Raw genomic sequence first — 18,245 nt, 5'->3', positions numbered from 1 at the left:
TTGGACCGTCATATACATGATTGATGCATTGGGAAGTAACTTTGGGACGGAAAGCTGAAGCAGATCTCCATTTTGAAAGAATTTAGCACTATCAGCTTAAGATAGTCCTGTTAGAGCTGACGGGTTTCCTTAGGCAGATAACTCTTTCCGGACCTTTCATGATCTTCCTTTTTTTAGGATCTCGCCATGGAGGGGGAGCTGGTGACTTCATCTGGAGCCTCACATCACATAATGGGCAGTGGTGTAGCCAGTTGCACCAGCAAGAAGTGACACACAGGTGAAGAACAAAATACCCTGGCAAAGCTTTTCAGGGAAGTTTACACAAACTGTGCCCAAATTAAACTTGATTTAAGTCACTGCTATTAGTCTTTTGCATTATCAAGCAACTTATTTTAAAAAAAAAGATTCTTCTTATAATGCTTGGATATCAGAACTTTGTTTTTTCAGCAATAATCTGTTTTCTGTGTTGGGATTTTAAATTAAAACCTTTTGCATCGTAGTTTTTCCACTTAGCAAGTGGATTATTGCCACTTAAAACAATGAGAGGCAAGTATCCCTTGTGTTACAGAAGGATCTGAAAAAATACAAAAGCAATCAAAATATGCCAACTTTTGTTTAGACATGTGTGCATATCAATGGTTCTCTGGTGCAGGCACATGAAAGGAGGGCTGGGAAGAAAGTGCCAGCATGATTGATTGCATTTTCCTGTTCATGGTCATCTGTCTGTGTGACATCCATACAACAGTACATATGGTTAGCATAGCCCTCCCAACTCAGTGTATTTCACACATACCCACCTCAAAATCAAAGCTGGAACTCCTTGCACTTGTTTATTTTGCTGTGGTAATATATAGCAAAAGGTGACCCAAAGGAAACAAAGTGAATAATACCAGAGAATTCCATTTTCACCCCAAACTTGGCAAAAAGCAGACCAAGTTTTCTGAGGCACAGAGGCAAGAGAGTACTGTGGCCACCCGGCCCTTTTCCCATGGATGCTGCCACCTCCACCATCAATCCTGTAACCTCTTACCTATTTCTGGAAACTGTTCTCACACTAAATTCCCAGAAGTTGTTTCAACTGGGATAGAATGAATGAAAACTGAATGAGGTCCAACATCTTGCCTTTTATACTGGTAATATATTTGGGGAAAGGACTGTTTAAATGTTTTGTCTTGCACAGAATGAAGCACATTGCCCTGCTACACAACCTGCCCATGAATAACCACAGTCTTGCAAAGCTGCTTTGTCCCCTCCCCCCAGCGTTTTTCTCAGGTTTATATATCTTTTCTCAGGACTGCAGGAAGTATTGAAATCACTTTGAGAGATGCTCTTTTGATAATATTTCTGCTCCAATGCAAGGGAAAAACAAACCAAAACAAACTAAAACCAAAAGCAGAACAGAAGAAAAAATGAGAAAGATTGGTCTGGGAATTTTGCCGCTTAGATTTTGGCTTTAGATGTTGAGTTCTTGTGATTTTCTGAAGTGTATCCATACAAGATCTTTCCTCTTTCAGGGCTTTTAGGTTTCTTGAAACACAGTGGCCTTGTTTGGATACAAGAGCACTCAGACACATGGATGATTGTTGCATTACACATTTCCACTGTTGATCCTGTATTTGCATCGGGTCATGGACATGTCATTGAGAGAGAGAGAGACCCTCAGTGTTCCAGTGGATGCCATTCTGACTCCGGGTTACATGGCAATTCAGCAGTGTTAGATTAAACCTGATATCAGAATCTGGTCACTGTGTTCAAAATACACCTGTCTTTGTTTCCAGTTTTATAGTTCATTCATCACAGAGCAGAGGGGGGAAGATTTTGTACTCAGAGTCCCTGGGTCCACAGATGTCCGTTTTGCCCAAATACACGTGAAAAGCATTTTTTCACATCTCCTTTTACATTATATTTAATTTCAATTTAGTTTAAATTGAATTAATTTAGAATGAATTTAATAAAAATTATTTTATTCTTTATTGCTTTTCAAAAAGCTCGTTCACAGCCTGTTATCAAGAAGTATGTGTTAGACTCAAAACATAGCTCTTGTTTCATATGCAGTATGAAGAATAATAACTATTTTAAGAATAAAACTGATTCTTGAACAAAATTCCGTTATAGAATACTCCCCTGTCGGGGAAAGAAAACAAGCCATATCCAAGGCCTATCCACTTACTTTTTCCATTTCTAGTCTCTTTCTGTCTAAGGAACGTTGTCAACATTTTGCAGAGAGAACAACGTGCCAAAGAAAGGAGTAAGAAGAATGTGATGGCTATCTTTCCAGCCATGTGTTTTCTTGTCCAGTTACTGCCAGCTGTTGGATTCAGCTTTGTCTGGGAGTTCAGTGCCTGCCACCCTGTACAAATATTGCTGGGTTTGGGGCGTGCTCTGAAGTGCGACTCCCGTTTCCCAGGATGCTTGGTACAGTAACAGGGATCTGTCCTACCTCCTCCTCAATATGCTCGGGCCAGAACCTCAGCAGACACATTTCACTGTGGCTGTTAGTTCATACATACCTTCACCGCCGATGTCTCCCACTCAAGTGCACCGGCAGCATTAGCTCTCCCAGCAGGCTCTTATCTCATCTTCCCCAAAAAAGGGATGGAAGATGATTTTCACAGCCTGACTTCCACGTCCCTTTCCTGTTCCCTTTCCTTACAACTACAGTGGATGTGCTTGCAGCAAAAGCATTTGCTAAAGCTGCAAGCTGGCAGATAATTTTGGAAACTATTTGAGGAGACAGCAGGGCTTTCACCCCATGGTCGCAGGAATATGTGACATGGCTGATCACAACCTAACAGGTTTGGTCAGCCAGCTCTTAGCAAGCTGTTTACCAGCTCCCACACACCATGAGCTGCTTGCAGACATTAAAAGGGGATGGGTTGTCAGTGGGTAATACAAAGCGCATGTATTTTTTGGAAATGCCAAATGAAAGCACTTGTTTTCCTTCAAAATGCATTTCTGCACTTGGTGCACCTTGTACTAAGTAAGATACACAGCTGCAGAGTCTTTCTCCTCTGTGTGAGCTGCAGAAAATGAGAAACCGTTATTATCCTTGTACTAGAGCCTCATTGCTTTTCTCGGTGAGGGCACAGCAGCCTCCCAGCTGTGCAGCACAAGGGCTCCCGCGCTCCCACCCCTGCACCAGCCCACGGAGCAGCACAGAGGGCACCAGGGCAAGCTCGCTCTCCCTGTGGATCTGTAGCAAGAGGATGTGCTGCCCTCACATGCCAAGAAGCTCAGGGCACAGGTCTGCCCAGAAAGTGGTGCTCAGTATGGTCAGGCTGACTTTGAGAGTCACCAGTCCATCGGAAAAAAGTCCCTGTGCTTGCAGGAAACTCACAAAGAAAGAAGGAAAAGAAAGAAAATTGCTGAATAAAGTCTTCCACTCACATGGTTTTCCCAGCCCCAGCCATAGCCTTCCCTCACCCAGAATCTGTTGCTGTAACCAAAATGTCACCAACAAAGCCATGGGTACAGCACCTGTGGGCAGAGCAGGGTTCAGCCTATGAAGAGGGGTGGGCAAGCACCCTGTGACCGTACATCCCTGCGTACATCCCTGCGGTGCAGACAGGGTCTGCTCCGAGGCCCCTGCTGTTCAAGACACTCTGACAGGGAAAAGGTCCTCAGATCCCCCCACCCCCAAGAACTCGTCTTACACTAACCAAGGAAAACACATGTAATTAAATTAAGGCACTTTGTTTTTCTATCAGTACAAATTATAAAGATATCTGTGTGACAGTTTCTAGGCACAGATAGAACCTTCATATTTTTCCTGGATGTAGCACATTGTTTTCTCAGCCAGAAAGCTATGCTAGGGAGACTCCTGGGCACAAAGCAATGCTCCAGGTCACCTTTCTTAGTAACGAGAAGGGGTGGTATCTGCCCTTAAATTGTGTTTCTATCTAATTAAATTCAGCAAGAGTGCCTTCTTTAACCAAACATGGAAGTATTTGGAACGGGGAATGCTGATATCTGGTACAAAAGTTCACACCAGCTGTCAAGCCTTTCAAAGATGATAAAATGTTCAATCAAGCCATAAGCTGGACCGTTACATATTGACAGCGTATTTCTTGCATCCAGAGTCTCCAGTTGTAACAGGGGATGTTTTCAGTGCACAGCCAGCTCACTTTGGCTGTATGCAACTTTACGAGTGCAGTTACACGTTGGTGTGATGTGATGCTGAAGTCAAGAGCAAGATGTATCTCTGCTGCCAGCTGCAGATGTCTGTGACATTTGTATCTCTGCTGCCAGCTGCAGATGACTGTGACATTTGTGAGGCATGGCTGTGGTGGTAGAGTTTGCTGGCAAGGGTCTCCGTAACTCCTGCTCTGATAGCTGGATTCTTCCCACACTTTTCCCAGTAACACTGAGCACTATCTTGTTCTGTCCCCTGTGGTCCCCAGTGGCTTTTTTTCTTTTTTTTTTTTTTTTTTTTTTTTTCCCCAGGAGAAGATGTGGAAATGAAGAACAAAAGCCAGGCAATAGCATCCTGACCAGTTCCAGACTGTACCTGCAGCTGCAGGAGCGGGAGGTCCATCACAGGGCAGCAGGTGGAGCAAGAAGGTGGACTGAGGACGATGCGCTGCAAGCACAGAACATGTCCAAGGGAAGAGGCACCGGTAGAAAAAGCGTGCAAAGGACTGATGGTCAAATCGGTTATCCTGAAGTTTCCTCTACAGGTCTGTGGTCCCCTAAAAGGAAGGAGAGTTTTATTTTCTCTAAGGTAAACAGCTCAGGATCTACATGCGGCATTTCCCCAAGCTTCCTACACTCTGTGGGACAACCATTGTAGCCAGTTAGGTTCAGAGCAGCCAAGTTAGGGGCCAGAAATGGTAAAGAACAAGAAAAGGGTGTTCCAGCTTCCCAGTGCCTTGGAAGAAGGTGGTTGCTGCCAGCTGAGTTGTCCATCCTGTACCACAAGGAGAGGATCCTGGGGACGGTGAACCACCCTCTCCAGTGGCAGACGTGGAAAGGCTGCTAAAGCAGCTATGCAAAACCAGCATCTCTGAGCCCAGTGAAGCACCTGTGTGAAGCAGGAGGAGCAGCACCGCACTGGGGCTGGGGGGTGGCCCATGTTACCTCAAAGCCCTGGAAGGAATTTCTCCTTCAGCTGTGAGGTCAAGCCAACATGGGGCAGCTGGCTCTGGAGGCTGCCCCTCTCCAGGAGAAGGCAGATCTTCCTCCCAGGTATGCGGACAATGAGGTGACCCCTTGTCTTCAGAAAGAGAAAGGTCCATTTCACTGGAAGGCAAACACTTGGGCATCATCTGGTGCCTGCAGGCAGCTGCCAGCTGAAGTGCTGAGTGCCTGGACTGGCAGCAGGAACGGCCCTGAACAAAGGCAGAATTACTGCTGATGTAATTTATAAATTACCATCTTTGATGTTTAACAAAACTGAACACACTGTAAATTAAATTAATATTTGTTCATGGATTCATAAAATGCAATCATCGTCAATTAGAGATTTTAGCAATAACACACAGTGGGTGAAGAACAAACGGGATTTGGCTGTAGTTTTTAATTTAGGGGCAGACTGCCATGCCCTTTCATTTCATTTCACAATGAAATAGTGACTAACTTTATAATGATAATGCGCTTTTCTTAGCACAAGGGGTCTTTGGAGTGGAGGCTTTGCAATCAGCCTGGCCTTGGTATTTACTGAAAATAGAATTATTTCATGTAGTCCTTGAAATGTTGGCAACTAGGAAATCGTGCTTGATTTCTTTTGCTACGGAGAATGAGCTGGCCCAGTCATGATCTGGGCTGGTCAGGGTGAATGTTATTGATTGCACTGGGACTGAGCCTCTGCCAGCTGTCCTGTCTACACGACCTTAAGAAAAGAAAAGGCAGCGAGTGTTATTTTGAGACAACCAGCTTTCCTATAAATTAAACCTGTATGATCCCAGTAAATGTATTTCACTTAATTTACAGCCTCCTACACTTGCCCATCAGAGCATCTTGTGATATTCTTTTGCTGTGGGAGCATGTTGCACAAAGTCTAATAATTTCTGCTGAGTTGAGAAACTAACAAAAATAACTCAGGTACACATTTTGTGTGAAATTTTGTCTTAATCTTATGGTCTGACCTGGGCATATTGCTCATAAAATTGTAGCCATTAAAAAACTAAGGTCAGGCTGAGAAAACTAAGGACTAGAGGTGGAAGAGAGGACGGTCACAGTATTCTTAGGCTACTTTGTCTTTTTGTCATTGACCCACTGGAAGCCTCTGGGTTACTTTAGGAAAAAAGAACCTCCTAAAAGCAAAGTCCCAATGATCTCAGATCAAGCATACACTGAGTAAAAAGCAGAGCATTTGACTTTCCTCTCAGAGTTCGTCATCACACAGATGCAATCATCCATCTGTTTCCTTAACTAGCTTTTAGCTAGGAAAACAGGAGCAGTGAAGTGAATTTTGTCAAAGGCCACAGGAGGACTATGGAGCGTTGTATAACAAACAGTAAATATTTGCTTCGGTATTATAATATATGCTTTGGCTTACAAGAGCAAAAGAGAGTATCTGAGTAGTGACCAAGGCCCATGGTCTTGATGGGAAATACAGTTTCGCCTGTGAACTGGAGTGGTACTTTGGCCATGGGCCAGTGAAGGCCAAGGAGCAGTGCTAGGGGGTAAAAAACAAAACACCCTCTGATGCTTCAAACGAGTGTCTAGTACAGCCACCTGACTTACCAGGCACCCAGCAGTTTTCACAGCTGTGACCCTGAGCCCCCCTAGGACAGCATGCTGTCTGCTTAATCCATGAGTCCAGAGACGGGAGCTTGGGAATACACTTCAGATTTTCCAGGCTGGCTGGGCTGGACTCCTATTCAACCGACTCAGAGCCGCGGAAAAGGAGATACTTGAACCTCTGCAGACCTATTTATTCGCTTTCACTGGAAAAGCTTTTGAAAAATATAATCATTTTATGGCGTGCTGTAAGAAAATAATACAAATGAGACATTTGTTTTACTGCGAAAACAGATTGCATTAGGAAAGGAAAGGTAGATAAAGCTCTTTATGCTTCTTGTACTTTACTTATAGGCACATAGGGTGAGCCTTTGGCTTGAGACTATTTTTGCCTCCCTATGTATTCTCTCTAGTGCCTATATTAAGCCAGGGTTAGCCAACAGTTATTGTTGTGTTATTATTATTGGGAGTGGGTGGGAACCTCTTGCGTTAAGACCTGTATCTAAAAGCCTTATAAAAATGTCATCTTGTATGCTCACCTAATATCTGGATCTTAAAAGGCTCCCATTTGTGGAACTTGAAATTCATTAAAAAGTCAATATATCCTCATTCATATCCTTAGTTGCTGAGGAAGAGATGTGTGAGGCACATTCTGAGTTTTGGAGGTTTTTTCCTTTTATTCTGTTAACTGGGATCATGATGAAACACATCACTCACATACCCCATCCATCACGTCATCATCAAAGTGTTCATTTGGTCTTCTCTAATTGGGATCAAACTTTTAATAATTAATTTGTATCTATGCAAAGATAAATTCTTATGCTATGCATTTGATTTTTCTCTGTGTTTCCAAAGAACTGAAAATACGATTCCTTTTTTTCTGTTTCTTGTAGATAATTTGATACAGGGCATTTTAGAACATTTCTTTTGTATTTACATTTTGGAAGGAGTACATCATATTGTTACATTGTTCACAGCCTTTCTATTGTCACTACCAACTTCTTTTGGGGAAAATCAAAGGAAAGCTGAGACAAGATATATCAAACCACAGTCATTTGGCTGCCTAATATTTTATTGCTCCCTTCTTGCTTATTAGTTTCCAGTTCTCACTCTTGTAATTCAGTACTTCTAAATAAACCATTTTCTTGCTTGTTTAGTAAATAATTTTACAAGCAGAGCTGTTTGAGAACATGCATCACACTTCTCTTCATGTCGTACAAGTTAAAACACTCTACCGAGCCATGCCGTGGTTTACTAATGTTTGGAAGATTTCGTTTTTATGATGGTGCAGTATAAAAAGAAAAATGAGGTGACTTTCACAGAGCTTTCTTAAAAACAAAGGATACTCATAAGGTAACCATTTGGGGATTCCAGGACTCTGATCCTTGAAGCCTCCTGCCTCTAGAGATACTCACTAGAAATGAATGCCATTGCCCTCGCACATCTATTTCCTCCAAGTGGTCTTACCTATAATTATGTCTTTGCGTATTTACATGGAAACAATCAGATCTGAGGGAAAGAAATTGCTCATTCACCCATATATCCCACTCACAGTCTTGCAGCAGTCTGTTCTCAGGGCTTTCAGACGTTGGGTAAAGTCTTCAGGGAATTATTTGTGCCAACCTGACTTACTGCACAAGCATCAGCCCAAAAAACCCAGTCGTTCATAAATCTTAAAGAGGGTCTCTGCTATGTCTTGGCTTATGTTGTTACACCATTAACATCCAGCACAGCATAGCTGGTTTCCGAAGGAACAGTTCATTTCTGTCTGTGCTCACTACAATGAATAGCCAAAGCCTACTTGAACTTATGCTAAAGATATAAGGTCTGGTATTTTAGGGGAATAGAAAAATCCCTACAGTGAGGGGGTATCTCTTCTGAAATTTACGGTGAAGCCATATGAGATGTGGTGAGCCAGCCTAGGAGCTCACGGCAGCCCAGATTTTGTTCTCTCTCACCATCTCCTTCACACCCCTTTTCCGCATCATGCTCCTGTGGCAAAAAAGTTAGCTCAGGTTTTTCCCTGGGTTGGGGAGGTTTCTGCCTCTGCCTCCCCAGAGGCTTGCAAAAGGTCCAGACACACGACGTAATTCTGGGGCAACGACCCGGTGGAGAATCAAAAGGTCTCTGCCATCAGGCAAGTGCTAGTGCAGATGTGCTGATTCGTGATTCCCAAAGAGGCAAGAGGGCACCATCAGGCATCTCCAGTGCTTCTCGATGGCAGCTCAACACGGGATGCAAGCTGGCTTCAGGTGTTAAATAAATAAGACTAAATTGGACGCAATTCTGAATGTGGGCAGCACTCCATTTTTAATCAAGCCGTTCATGCAGTCTACATAAATAGTCCCCTAAGGACCTCATTAGGCAATATTCTATTTTTCAAGTTATTCCAATACTATCTTCTTTCAGTTATTTTCCCATAGAGACTGGATGATACTGTTTGTTTAGCGCAAGTAAATGTTTATTTTTATTTTTTGTGCTTTTTCTTGCTTCTATTTCATTATATGCCTTTATTTAACTACAGACTCGTTCTAGTCAGACTCAATTAAGGTCTTTTTTAAAAAAAAACTTTATCTTACACGATTGGCCTGTCATGATTTCATCTGCTCTCTTAGGAGCCATTTCTCCTGCATGCAGGGCAGTACTACAGCGCTTCTGCACACAGCAAAAAAGAGCCCACCCTTGCTAAAGGCCACCGGGGTCGATGGAGATTTCAGTATCCCTCAGATGGGAAAATGGTCCTGAATGGGAGGGTGAGCTCATGCTGCCCAATGAGGCCCCTCACAACCGACAGACATGTAATACCCACTTCCACAGCGAACCCCTGGGGGATTTTAATCTCCCTGAAGGTTTACGCCACATCTCACCAAAACACTTTGTATAGGCCTAATCCCATCTACATTCAGGAGAGCACTTCAGCACATGCTTAGCCCAAAGCATGTGCTCATGGCCATTAAAGTTAATGATGCTTAGGCAGGTTTCAAAGTTAACTGTGTGTTAAGGGCCTCTCTGCAGCGACAGTTTCCAATGGTTTGCCAGGAAGAAACTCCATAAAATATAGTTGGATTGAACTGCATAGTGTTTTCACTGTGGCAAATTTGTTTGCCATGAAAACATGAATGTGGAAGTGTAAACCTCTGTATTAAATACTGCTAGAAGAATGATTTATACACAGTATTAAAAAAAAAATATTGTTGCTATAGAATAGATTAGTATAAGCTCTCTGGGGAGACACTACACTTTCCTTGGGTTTTGCACAGTGCCTGGCATACTATAGATGCCAGAGTTAACAAATAGTTATTAATAATAACTGACCGAGCAGACGCCAGTTCTGTGTATCAACCACGTCAGACATAAATATCAGACAGAGAAATATAAACCTGCTCAAATTAACTCTTTGTGAGTTAATAATCTTTTTAAGATGAGACCAGCTCTATTTTGTAACATTTTCCACCCCTTACTCTGCCTCCCTTCAGTTTAAATCCTCTGTTACCAGCCCAAAAGAGCTGCCTGCCTGAGTCAAATCAGCCGGGACAGGAACAAGAGTACCAGCCACTCCTATTTCACTATAGGAATAATGCAAACCAAACCCAAGTGTCAGCAGAGCACAAACTGTTGACAATTCATGGCTCCACACCTTGCATCCAACTTCTTTTCACAGCGTAGTTCCTAGACCTTTATTCATTAGAGCTGGGAACGTCTTGTTGCATGTTCACTGCTTTGCTGCCCAGCCAGGAGACATGCCGAAAACTCCACCCTTCCAGAAAGGGGTGACATCTGAGCGGGGAGAGGGCATGTGTTCTCAGACTAATGCTGCCAAATTCAGGTGAAAAAGGCAAATTTTACTAAGTTACCAACTGCAGCAAAAGTGTTGCACCAGGTCTTGCAAGTGTGTGGCAAGGCTAGAGGTACCAAAACTTGACACACTGAAAATCCACCATTACGAGGTTTGGGATGGAAACATGAAGTGAAAGCAAGCTGACTTGCTATGAGGTGAAAACAACTTGTTTTCTAACTCTTTGGTTTTCTGTTGCCAACTCTCCCAATGCCTGCACCAGCCCAGTGCTTGGGAAATGCCCACGTGAGGCAGCAGGGCAGCACGTGGCCAGGAGAGCTTGAGCATGTTCTTCACTTGCTGCCTGCAGTGTCACCTCTGGCAAACTGTGCCATGGCCTCACACCTCTACTAAAAGGACAACAACAAGACTGAAGTGATTGCAAGGCAGAGAAAAAAAAATCCAGAATTTAAAAAAAGATGTGTCCCATGCCTGCAGTCCCAACTGGGCTCTCTTTGTTCCCTTTCTGATTTTAGCACATCCAAAGCACATCGCGTGTTTTCAAGCTACTTTTTCCACAGCCACGAGGGCTAGAAAATTGCTTTTTTTTAAAAAAAAAAACCAAAACCAAAAAAAAAAAACCAACAAAAAAACAACCAAAACAAAAGCTAGGATTCCAACCTAATCAGAGCACTCTGGAGGCTGAGACAATAAAAATAACAAGGGAAGTTATGAGAGCCGCCAACGCAGCCAGCGTCACAGTTGTGCCCCCGCCACCTCTAGCTGCCTGAAGAGACAAGCACTGAGTTTGTCAGGCACTCGGCCTTCTCTAGAGCCCAGAAACACTCACATGTTTTGAGGAAAACAGGATTATTTTGACAAGAGCTGCCAGAAACTGAAAGGTTCATACACGCGAGGAAGACTGACTATTTACAACAAACCATCCCAGAAGTTCCCAGCCCAGTTCCTGAGGGCTGTCCAGGGCAAAGGCATAAAGAGGTTTTTTTGGAAGCCTCCGTGTTCTCCAGCTGCCTCCAAGCAGCTGTCCTAAATTTATCAACCAGACCCTCCCAGCCGAAGCAAATGTCCCTGGTCAGAAGCCACGCACCCAGTGGTACCTTGGGGACTCACCACTAACGGTGTACACACCCCCACCCCTTCCCCCCCCCCCCCCCCCCCCAGCTCATCCCACCGCCCCTAGCCCATCACTTTTCTCCTCAAAATGGCATATGGCCGCCCTGCCCGCGCTGCTGGCATTGCAAGAGGGAGATGCTGCAGGAGAGCAAGCCCTGCCTGCCCGTAACGGGGCAGGGGGGGGGGGTGGTGGTAAGCTGCAGGAAAGGGGCAGAGCTCCTCCACAAGTGGACTTGGCCCATCACACTTTGCCTTCTGCCATCTACACCAGCTTTAAAAGCCATTTCACAAATAAATACATTAGGATGTGGAAAGTTGTCCTTAATAGAGTGTGTAAAGTGTTCTGGCACAGAAAAGGTGTGTGATAAAGTGCATTCCAAACCTCAGCCCTGAATTAAGTATTTAAGAACATCTTCCAATGGGGAAAAGGGGTGAAATAAAAAATGAAAGAAGCAAAAAGGAAAAGAAACAAAGGAGTTGGCAAAGGCACAGATGAATCATGAAACTCTACGTGGAGCTGCCAAAGTTTCAAAAACACTCTTAAGTACAATTTACTAAACCAACCAAGTAAGAGGTGCCTGTAAATTATGGATGTATGCAGATGTTGGTGAACTCCAGAATTAACTCTAAGCCTATTAAAACTTTAAACACTCAATGTGCTTGACTGTCAACAAAGGTTTTAAATAGTGTTGCAGTTTGTGGAACACCTGAGATTCAACTTCCCCAACTGAACAACTTTAGGCCGAGGGCTCAAGGACTGCGGCCTGATATGCTTTAATGGGGTGCAAACCTGAAAAACGTGGAATGTACAAATGAATGACATCAGGGGAAGGCCCGGCAGAGCGGCTGAAACCAGGACATGTCACAGATTTGAGATGGTGATCCTTCTATGAACATTTAAGGTGTTTCAGCCAAGGCATCTGCTGAGATGTTCACTGCACCATGAGGTACCTCAGTAGGGCACAGACTGGGGACTACCCCCCTTGCCTTGTTCTGCATATGGAAAAGTTTTAAACTTCCAGAAGAGAAAAACTGCGTTTCCCCTGATGGTGCACTTAGAGCCCCAACCTTGTGATGAAGCCACTTCTGCTCTAATGACAGCCCCAGTTTCACCTGAGATCTCCATTTAGGGACAGTCCCCGAAAAGGATGACATTATTAGAATTATTAAACTTACAAACCAAAAGTTTTTGATGACGTAAAAATCATGCTTATGGCATCAACAAAATGGACTATCACCTATTTCACTAAGCAAAATTCTTAAATTTTTAGGGCAAAAATCAAGGACCATTCAGAAAGGAAGGAGGTGCGCAACAGACCTGATCTGTGGGTTTTGGTGGGCTCAATCGGAGGGGCTCGGTACTCATTTACACCAGTTGAGTCAGTGACCTCTGGTTGTCAGCAGCTCTACCAAGGCTGGCTCTGTCCTAAAGACATAAAAAAAGGAGAATTCATGTGGATACAGTACTGCCTTTTTTAACAAAGTCCACCCGTGCTCTTGGGAAAGGGTGAAGCAGGAATTCTCCTCCCTTGCTGATCTTAGCTTTCAAACTTTTTTTTTTTCCATCTGAACTTATTAAAACCCTTTATGCACTTATAAATTTTTCTGTGGTACATATGTTTAAAGCCAAAATAATAAAATAACAAGAGTGTTTCTACCCAGAGATCCTTAAATATTGAATGCAAATTTCCTGATAAAAATCTCGAAGAATCACAACATAGTCTAGTGTACTATAAATTATGCTAAATCAAATAAATCAGACTATATCATCCCTAGTGGCTCCTACACAGTCTTTAAATACATTACCCACTCCTCATCAGTCCATTCCACTCAATAACCAGCTCTGTCTTGGGTCCCCAGGTCCACTTTAATTTGAACAATATATTAGCCTTTGCAGTATAAAGGAGAAAGAATCTTCAGGAAGAAGGTAGGCTGGCTTACAAATGAATCTCCTGTGGCAGCTCACTCGGATGTATAGGATGGATGGCTATTCTGAGCAGTCTGCATCCCAAATGCAGCCAGGGCAATAAATCTTTCCCTGGCCAGCTGGCCGATGGCTGGAGCAGGAGTGGTCCCCCCCTCTGCCTCCCCCAGCCCTCAGCCCTCGCCTCATCCCTCCCAAATACAAAGGCTTGCAGCCTCTCCGGCTCAGTTTGGAGAGCATATTTCATGGAAGACCTGGGAAAAGCGAAACCAGAAGCTCAGCCTCAAGGGAGAGGGGTCTCCCCTGGTGTGTCTCCCAGCATCAGGTGGCCATGGCCATCCTTGCACAGGAAGCGGCCCTGGCTGGGCAGAGCCAGAACCTGCATCCATCATCCTCCCAAACGACCCCCAGGGCCACTCCAGGGCACGTGGTGGACAAGATGGACCTGAGCATCACCTACCATAAGCTGCCTCTAGGAAGCTGGAAGAGGGCAACCAAAGGCAGCCAGCCAAAAACCTGCTCCTCCCCAAGGCACCTTAAAAGCAGGGGGACTAAGCTTCCCAGCCCCTTCCCAGGGCACAGGCTAGTGCACAACGTGCCCGAGATACCGGGTCACAAGCTGAAGGCTCATGGTGCTGAGCCAAGGCTTCGCTCGGTCTTCCCCTGAGAAAAGAGCAAACAGCCCCATGTCTAGCGTCGTAAAACATCTGGTAGGGCTATCAGGAGGGAGACTGCTGAGGATACAGTTTAACAGAGCTTCTGGGATTTTTTTTTTATTGCATTTATTTTTGCGAATCATAACAATAAAAAAAGGAAAAGCTGGAGTCCACTCAGTTGAGTTAATGCTTTCGGAATTTTATTAATCAACGTCTCAGCATTCATAAAAAAATGACACCTTTTAAAACCAGTGGAGAGGAACTTTTCCAAATATTTCCAATCAAAAGAAATTATTTTAAAACTCACATTACATGTATTTTTAAACCAACCCCTCAGAGAGATGGGTGTGAACTCTGAATTATCCCAATTAACTTTAGTGCCAGAGATCAAGGCCAAAAAATGCAAAGTCAGCTCTAAGCTTTCTGAGTAGGTTGCTGAGGGTGCTGCAATGCCAGTAAATCAGTGACCATGCACAGCTGAGGTTCTTCATGCCCTGTGCCTGGGTCTGTCCTGAAGCACTGCTAAAAATGCTCCAGCACAATAACATGGAGCGTGGTGCAAGGCGAAGAATAAAATGGTGCAACCTGTGACAGCACCGGTATTGACTAAATAAAATCTGCCCAGTGACGAGAAAATGGAAACCAAATTATTTTAATGCCAATAAAAACATGTTTACTGACCAAGCAAATGCATTCCTTTTGTCTGGGTGCATGGTTAGCATTCGCTTAAGGCAATTTTTTCAGTGCTGAATTAAGACACTGTATTTCATGCCCAGGGCAGGGCTGAGTACCAGCATTTGCTCTGTGAGTCTGTGAGCAAGTGAGGGGGTAGCACATTAAAAGTGCAAGCACCCTGTGATTCCCTGTGGGTCTGGTCATCTCTAACTCCAAATGCCAGATAATACACCACGTACTGTTATTTACCCTGGAGGTGAAAAACTTAGAAAAATCTAAATTTGGAGCAGCAAAACTGAAGCCCAGGACATGAAGGAATTTCTTCCAGGGCGTGCAAACAGCCAGCAGATCCGGGAAGAAACCAGAGTCTTTAACCTTGTTACTTCAATTTAAGAAGCCGTTTCCCCTGTCTTCTTGCAAAGCTTATCTTCTTTTTCTTCAGTCCTTTCCCTGCTGTCTGACTGCTTTGCTTTTCCCCTAAGAGGTTCAGTCTCCTCCTCATCCCATGCTCCCTTCTCCTCCTGCAATATCTGCGTGGCCCTACTTCTCCAGCCAAGGGAACTCATGAGAGTTCAACCTGTCCTTCTGTGGGAAGGAGCAGCATCTCTGCCTCTCCTGCTGCCTGGAAGGGTAGTGCAAACAGGAAGGTAATAATAACAAAATGAATGTGAAGGAAAAGATTTGGTGGACCTGCCCCAAGCTCTGAGGCTTGCACCATGCAGCTCAGCCAGGCAGGTGAAAGGGCACCTCTGATCTCTTGGGTGGGAGGGCAGCACAAGTCCCATCATGATCAAGGCGACTTTTGGTGGACAAGACATAGTTACCGTTACTGGAACATGACCTGTCCAAAGAACCAAAGTAGGATGCAGAGCCGTGTCTTGCAGCAGTCCTCGGCAAGGTCCTGCCTCCCAGTGCCGCAGCAATCCCTGCAGGACAGCTGGCTCAGCGTGACTGCGCTCTTCTCAGCCACTTCCAGCAGGTCCTGCAGAAACCAGACGCCCATTCAGTGCACTGTCTCGATTCGTCTTGTGAAATCAAATGGTGAAAGAGAGGAGCTGACAGAGGGGAGTGGCTGTCATCATCCCCATGCGATACAGGAGCTTTTTTCCAACTGTGAATGAAAGAATAACATTCAGAAACTATTAAGGCTCTTCATTCAAACACATTCAAACAGATACTATGGAGCACTATTCATGGCACAAAGGCTTATTTAACCAGAAGACAGTGAGGGTCCAGGAACCAACGAACACAGGATTTGGAAGTTTTCAAGGGTGCTAAGTTAAATTCAGAATACTGTCCTATGAAGGCTAACTGTTGTGCTGTTCACAGAAGTCCACTGTGAGCAGAAACGTTCATGTGAGCCAATGTTCCTGTGCAATGCTCAAGCTTTAGCATCGCACAAAGACCAGCCCAAGAGTCACTCATCTACCTAGAGCAAAAGGCAAGGTTTTACCACAAGACTCCGTTCTTCAAAACAAGTTTTACTGCGACAGGCAAAACTTGGTGCGGTACTGTCTGCGACAGCAGACAAGTAGCCCATGATCCTCAAAGGGCCAGATTTCTGTCAATCGTGTTTGAGCCAGTTCCCAAGCCCACTTTGCTTGAGAACTTCCAGTTGGAGTGAGTAGGAACCTACTTGCTTGGCAGCTGGTGCTGTTCAAATAAGTGTCTGGGAGTAAGGAGTTCAATAATTCAAAAAGTTGTTGGATCTTAACCAAATCCTGTTGACTCCTCTCTCAAATTATTCAGCAGACTGCAATATTTACAGTACATTGTTTTAAGGAAATTATGCAAACTATATGTCTTTGTCAGATAAATTATTCACAGTGAGTAATATGACCCTGTTGTTGTTCACAAATACAGCTCCCAACCCAGTTATTTCTCCTGCTGTCTAACTACTGCTTCGGTTAGCTCGGGGGTTTGAGAAGCTCTAGGTTTCAGCAAAAATAATGCTGCCATTTCAGTCGGCTTAGCTCTGCAGTACCACAACTCCTTTGCCAGTGAGTCTCAGCGCTTTACAAAGAGGATTAGGATTGTTACCTTCATTTCATGGGTAAAGGCAGCAGAGCCATGGGAAAGACAGTCTCCTACCCAAAGATGAACAGGGGCCAGTGATGGAGCCAGGAGCATAATCCTTGTCAAAGATGCTCAGTCCTGCACTGAAATCCATCCTTTTCGTTTTAAGATATGCCTGGCAGCTCTGACCCTTTGGCAAATGCCCATTTAGTTTTCAAGCTGCTATTATATACCAATAAACCAATAAACTAATTGGTTTGGGACTGAAGCCCCACAGGAGGACACCTGGGGATACCAGCATCCACCGAGGCTGAAGTTCATGATGCTTTGGCCAGCCCAGAGAGCCCCAGATCCCATTTGAAGATATTCAGGTCAGAGAGGCACACAAAGCCTGAATCCAGGAGGAACTGTACATGGAGATACCTTTGCCGTGACACATAACAGAAACCAAGTAGACAGCTGGCATTTGGAAAAAGAGGCCAGATCCATCATAATATTTCCTTGGAGTGTTCGAACTCTAGACTAGACTAGTGCCAGAAAGAGTAACATTACCATTACAAGCAAACCACAGGAAATAGGGTGTTAATGGCTAAGACACGGGTCTTACCAAATCAGCAACGGAGAAGCAAGGAAGCAGAGAGAGAGCAGAAGAAGCTGTGAGTGCACAGTCTTTGCAGAGGGGGAGAAAGGCAGCCAGACCTTTAAAAGCTTCATTTATGTACATTATTGAAAGAATGTAACACGGAAAAATGGAATTTTCCCCTCCAAGGGGAGAAGTCTTTGGGGAGGTGGTTGATGCCAAATGTTTTTACTGTGCTTGATACAAGGTTTTGGCAGGTACCACTACACAAATGGAGCACACATTTGTGCTCATTTAACAAAGGAGAAGACACCTCTTCTCTGTGGGGGTTGGAAGTCCAATGGCTTTGATGATTTGAGTGAATGCATTATGGTTTTGATGGTGTAAAGTGCGGAAAAGTTTACATAAACAAAGTTTTAATCAGAAGAAAAACACCAGGGGTAAAGGCTCTGCACAAGACTGAAAAAACCCAGAGTACTGGCCTAAAGCTGAAAAATTAAGAATACTTAAAAATACTTAAAGATACAACACTATGTGTGTAACAGAAATAACATTCCTAGGAGAAAAATGAACACAGCAAAATGGCCAGAGAAGTACTAGGAGTAAGACCATCACACCCTAGGTAAACCAGCAGAGACGGGTACAAAAAGGACAAGCACCCCTCAAAATACTGAACGAGAAAAGAAAATTTATGCTTAATCCAGCTACTTAACCTGAGAGCCTGAAAGTGTGTCTGTGCAGACAGGACCATAAGATGTCAGCTGCATTAAAAGGTCTGAGGCAGTCAATCAGAGCACTGTACTG

The 18,245-nt window shown here is 44.2% G+C and overlaps 1 protein-coding gene across 1 annotated transcript in view; it reads left to right on the top strand.

Moving 5' to 3' along the window:
- DCHS2 (dachsous cadherin-related 2) overlaps positions 1–18,245 on the top strand; it is a 250,110-nt gene that overhangs the window by 187,339 nt on the left and 44,526 nt on the right. The window contains exon 23 of the mRNA XM_080384716.1: positions 178–18,245. This exon is cut by the window's right edge and continues 44,526 nt beyond it. The gene's annotated coding sequence lies outside the window, so the exon portion shown is untranslated. The remainder of the gene's footprint in view (positions 1–177) is intronic.

This window comes from Falco punctatus (assembly GCF_963210335.1).
Source record: "Falco punctatus genome assembly, chromosome: 1".
Taxonomy (NCBI): Eukaryota; Metazoa; Chordata; class Aves; order Falconiformes; family Falconidae; genus Falco; species Falco punctatus.
The sequence above is the reverse complement of the archived record's forward strand: the minus strand, read 5'-3'. Positions and strand labels throughout refer to the sequence as shown.